Raw genomic sequence first — 6,000 nt, forward strand, 5'->3', positions numbered from 1 at the left:
TAACAGAGGCATCTTTACTTTACTGCTTTTCCAAGACCCTCCTCTCATTCTACCACCTCTACAACTTGTGCTGCCTTATAATAATTCCCCTGTGACCCCTTATAATAGTGACCATGCACCTAGTTCTAATAATACAAACAGCCCCTGTGCTTTCTTATAATAATAATAATAATAATAATTCCTCCTTGCTTCCCAATAATGACAACGACCCCCCATTGGGCCTTCCAAGGGGAGTACATAGAAATAACAGGTCCCATAGAAAAAGTCCTATCATGTCAAAGAATGGCATATCTCCCAACTTTCTAAGAAACGGAGTATATGTATTGCAGCACTTACATTTATTTTCCCTCTACTAAAGCTCACCCACTATGATACCCCTTTCGTGACCCTCATAGAGTATTATGCCCCACATGGTATGATGACCCCACAAACCCTATACAAAGTATGATGCAGCACAGCACCCACATATTAAGATGGTCAACACAGCCCCCCATACATTATGGTATTCAGCACAGCCCCTAATATACAGTATGAGGTGCACAACAGACCCCTATGTAAAGCATGATGCCCCTCATAACCACCCCATTAAATCTGATGTCCTCCTTAATCACCCCAAACAATATGAAGGTCATCACAGCCCACCACATAGTATAATGTGCCCCATAGACCTCCACACAGTATAATGTCCACCACAGCCCCAACACAAGATGAAGATCCCCCACAGACCCCTATATAGTATGATGGTTGCCCCAAACAGCCCCCCATATACTATGATGGTCCCGCACAAACAGCCCCCATATAGTATTATGGTCCCCCACAAACAGCCCCCATATAGTATTATGGTCCCCCACAAACAGCCCCCATATAGCAGGATGATCCCCCACAAACAGCCCCCATGTAGCATGATGGTCCCCCACAAACAGCCCCTATATAGCAGGATGATCCCCCACAAACAGCTCCCCATATAGCAGGATGATCCCCACAAACAGCCCCATATAGTATTATGGTCCTCCACAAACAGCCCCCATATAGTATTATGGTCCCACACAAACAGCCCCCATAGAGCAGGATAATCCCCCACAAACAGCCCCATATAGTATTATGGTCCCCCACAAACAGCCTCCATATAGCAGGATGATCCCCCACAACGAGTCCCCATATAGCAGGATAATCCCCCACAAACAGCCTCCATATAGCAAGATGATCCCCCACAAACAGCCCCCATATAGTATGATGGTTCCTCACAAACAGCCTCCATGTAGTATGATGGTCTCCCACAAACAGCCCCCATATAGCAGAATCATCCCCACAAACAGCCCCTACATAGTATTATAGTTCCCCACAGCACCCAAAAATAAAAAAAAAATCTTTATACTCACCTAATCCTGTCTCCTCATCCTCCTCAGGGTCCATCACCTCTTCTGTCCCGTCTCTCAATGGACGCTGGCGATGCAGTGACGTCATCGACCGCCGACATCACATGCATGTGACGGCCTCCAGCAAGCCCCCGGCTGAAGGGATGCCCACGACCCACCTGCGCAAGTGACACGCAAGTGCGTGTGAAGCCTTCGGCTTTGTGCTCCATCACAATTGCTAATAGCAGGTAATGCGACCCATGGCCGGACCGGCCCATCTGGCATTTGCCAGAACTGCCAGATGGCCAGTCCGGCCCTGGCTACAAGTATCACATTCCTTGTGCCAAGCCAGTCATGACCAATAGACAATGCCAGAAGTGTCTAACCTGGGCCAAGGAGAAAAAGACCTGGACTGTTGCTCAGTGGTCCAAGGTGTTGTTTTCAGATGAAAGTAAATTTTGCATTTCATTTGAAAATCAAGGTCCAGAGTCTGGAGGAAGCGTGGAGAGGCCACAATCCAAGCTGCTGGAGGTCTAGTGTGAAGTTTCCACAATCAGTGATGGTTTGGGGAGCCATGTCATCTGCTGGTGTAGGTCCTCTGTGTTTTATCAAGACCAAAGTCAGCGCAGCCGTCTACCAGGACATTTTAGAGCACTTCATGCTTCCCTCTGCCGACAAGCTACCATTTACCCACCCATACAATATGATGACCCACTACCCCCACAGCCATCCACCCACTAACCCACATAATATAATGGTGTCACGCAAGGTGTAGGAAGGTGTAGGAAAGACTAAGTGCAACACGAAGGGAAGAGGGGGAGGAAGCCCAAACACTAGGGAAAGGGGAGTGGAGACTCCTAGGCAGATCTAATATCACCCTGCCTACCCTACCGTCCCTATATAGGTTCCACACCTATCGCCGAGCAGGACCCTAAACCTTGGATGACTCTAGAGCTTGGCCCTTGATAGGGAAGGGGAGGGGTGAGCACTGGTCAGGCCCCACTACAAACAAAAGACAACAAGGTAGACAAACAAAGGGGATGAACTTAGCTTGAGCAGACACCAGAGGAGTAACGCCAACTGTCCTCCAGGGGCACCAGAGAAGACGCTAGCCGACTGCTACTGCTCTAAGCTTGTACATAGAAGTATCACCGGTGATTCCCTGGAGAAAACTGAGTGTTTTTAACTCCCAGGCAAGGGTGTGTCAGTCAGCAGCAGGAGAGAGGTCGCCGCTGGGTCCTAAAGGCAGAACGATTTAGAAGGCATCTGTAATGCCAAGCGCAGTGACCTTCTACAGCCAGATCCAGAGCGACTGTCTATTACACCTGACACACCCGTGACAAATGGCTCCCACAGGTACCAACAGGCAATGTGATATTGCCCACAGGTACCCACATGCAATATGATGTCCTTCACAGGCACCCAAACACAGTATGATGGCGCTCCAAGTATCCATCCATTCACAGAGTATGCTTGCCCCCACAGGTACCCTACACAGTACGCTGGCCCCACAGCACCCACACAATATAATGGCCAACACACACATTATGATGACCCCCACAGCAACCACCCACTTATTATGATCCCTTGACGCAGTATGCTGGTCCCACAGCAGCCACAAACTTAGTATTATCCCTTAATCCTGCATGATGGCCCACAAAGCTCTCCACACAATATTATCACCCAAAGAGCCACACAGTATGATGGCCCCAACACAGTATAATGAACTCTACAGGTACTCATCCACCATAATAGACCCCACAGCTTCCCAAACAGGATGATAACCCCAAAGCCCCCACACAGTTTGATAGACCCAACCTCCCCCAGAGTATTGTGGCCCATCACAAACAGTATGAGAGCCCCACAATCCCCAACAAAGTATGATGGTCCCTATAGGCACACACACATTAACACAGTATAATTGCCCCCCAAAGGTACTTACACACAGTAAGTACTCACAGTATGATGGTCCCCACTGACGAATCTATACAGTAAGATCCTGCATAGCCTCCCACATGGTATGATCCGCACAGAGTGTATGATGTCCCACACATAGTATGATGGTCCCCAAAAGGTATACAGTAAGATGACACCCCCAGTACCCATCCATTCACAGAGTATGATGGCCTGCAACAGGTTCCTACACACACTGTATGGTGGACTCAGCAGGTAGCTACACACAGTGTGGTGCCCCCACAGGTACTCACACTAACACAGTATGATCCCCATAGCCCTCCAAACATTATTATTCCTTGCACAGTATGATGCAGCTTCCCTTCAACCCACAAAGTATATTGGTCCCTACTGTTACCTACACACACTATGATTAACCCCCCATTCCTTGAGACAAACAATAAAATCCCCAACAGCCCCCCCAACACAGTTTGATGCCTCCCCCCACAGAGAATGATGACCCTCACAAAATATGATCCTGCACAGTCCTTCACACAGTGTGATGGTCCCCACAGTTCCACATCCATATAGTATGAGGACATCCACAGCTTCCCTCTCACCCACCCACATGGTAACATGGTCCAAAGAGCTCCTCACCCACATAGTATGGTGGCCTCCACCATAATACACACACCAACACAGAGAGTATAATGGTCCCCACAGGTGCCTCCAAACAGTATGATGGCACCCAAAATCCCACGCACACAATATGATTCCCTACAGTCCCCCAGGACAATATCAACCCTCACAGCCCCACCTGAGTATGACCGTATTAACAGTATGATGGCATACACAGTCCCCCCCCCCCACACAGTATGAAGACCCCCACAGGTAGCAGCACACAGTATGGTGGCATTCACAGCACCCACGAGTATGATCCCCCGCAGCTTCCCATACAATATCATATCCCCCAGAGCTCTCCACCAATCCAGACAGAATGGGGTCCTCACAGTTACCAATTTACCCAACCACAAAGTATGATGACCCCCACAGGTACTTACACAGTATAATGGCCCCCATTCCATATGATGATGCCCCCCCCCACAGCAGTGTAATCTCCACTTCCCCTGATACTATCACGCAAGGTGAGGGAAAGACTAAGTGCACGATTGGAAGAGGGGGAGGAAGTCCAAACACTAGGGAAAGGGGGAGTGGAGACCCCTAGGCAGATTTGACAACACCCTTACTCCCCTAGCATCCCTAAATAGGTTCTGTACCTATTGCCGAGCAGGAAACCTAATCCCTGACTTCCCCTAGTGATAGGCCTTAGGTAGGGAGGGGACAGGGTGAGCGCTAGTCAGCCCCCACTGCAACTAAAGACAAAAAAGGTAGACAGACAAGGGAAACACTTAGCTTGAGAAGACACCAGAGAGATTACACCAACTATCCTCCAAGGGAACTCCAAGAAGACACTAGCCGACTGATAGTACTTCAAGCCTGGACAGAGGAAAATAGAGTTATTCCTGGAAACTCTCTGGAGAGACTGAAAGTATTTAAACATCCAGCAAGCGTGTGTTAATTAGCAGCAGAAGGTGGAGGTAACTGCTAGGTTGTAGAGGGATAAAGATATCACTACACTACAGAGAAGATAAGATCAAGAAGGTGTCTGCAGAGCCAAGTGCAATGACCTTCTACAGCTGGATCCAAGATGACTGCACAGAAAGCTTTGACTCAAATTGTACACAAACTCCAATTGTATTGGATTTATCCTGGTTGGTGAAACATAATCCTATAGTGAATTGGCAAGCCAGAGAGAATGTTGAATGGGGAGATTACTGCCATGAGAACTGCTTAAACATTTTCCTTTCTGCAGTCTCTACGGAGACCTTACCTGCGTTTTGGTCTGGGTTTGAGGATGTTTTTTTCTGAGAGTGGGTGTCAGGATTTGCCTCCTCATTATGCATATGACTGTCCTATTAACCTGACCCCTGGAGCTAAACTACCAAAGTCCAGACTGTATAATCTCTCTGACCCTGAGAGAAAAGCCATGAAGGATTTCATCGCGGGGAGTCTGGAGAAGGGACATATCAGACCCTCATCTTCGCCTGTGGTGGCAGGGTTCTTCTTCGTGAAGAAAAAGATGGTGGTCTTCGTTCTTGTTTAGATTTCTGGGAATTGGATCAAATTACCATCCGAGATCCATACCCTCTTCCTCTGATTCCAGATCTATTCAACCAGGTTAGGGGGGCTAAGGTGTTCTCCAAGTTGGATTTAAGGGGAGCCTACAACCTGGTTAGAATCAGAGAGGGGGATGAATGAAAAACAATGTTCAATACTCCTGAGGGACATTTTGAGAGTCTGGTTATGCCTTTCGGCCTGACCAATGCACCTTCAGTGTTCCAGCATTTAATAAATGATATTTTTCATCATTTAGTGGGCAGGTTTGTGGTGGTCTATCTGGATGATATTTTGGTTTACTCACCTGATTTTGAAACACATCAGGGGCATGTTAAACAGGTGCTTAAGATATTAAGGGATAACAAACTATATGCCAAACTAGAGAAATGTGTTTTCGCCGTCAACGAGGTGCAGTTTTTGAGGTACCTGTTGTCATCTTCGGGTTTTCGGATGGATCCGGAGTAGATCCATGCTGTACTTAATTGAGACCTTACCGAGAACCTGAAGGCATTACAGCGCTTTCTGGGCTTCACTAATTTTTACCGGAAGTTTATTCAAAATTATTCAGTAATTG

The sequence above is a fragment of the Phyllobates terribilis genome, unplaced genomic scaffold (assembly GCF_046119375.1).
Source record: "Phyllobates terribilis strain yellow unplaced genomic scaffold, ASM4611937v1 Scaffold_7__3_contigs__length_470593459, whole genome shotgun sequence".
NCBI classification, from domain to species: domain Eukaryota; kingdom Metazoa; phylum Chordata; class Amphibia; order Anura; family Dendrobatidae; genus Phyllobates; species Phyllobates terribilis.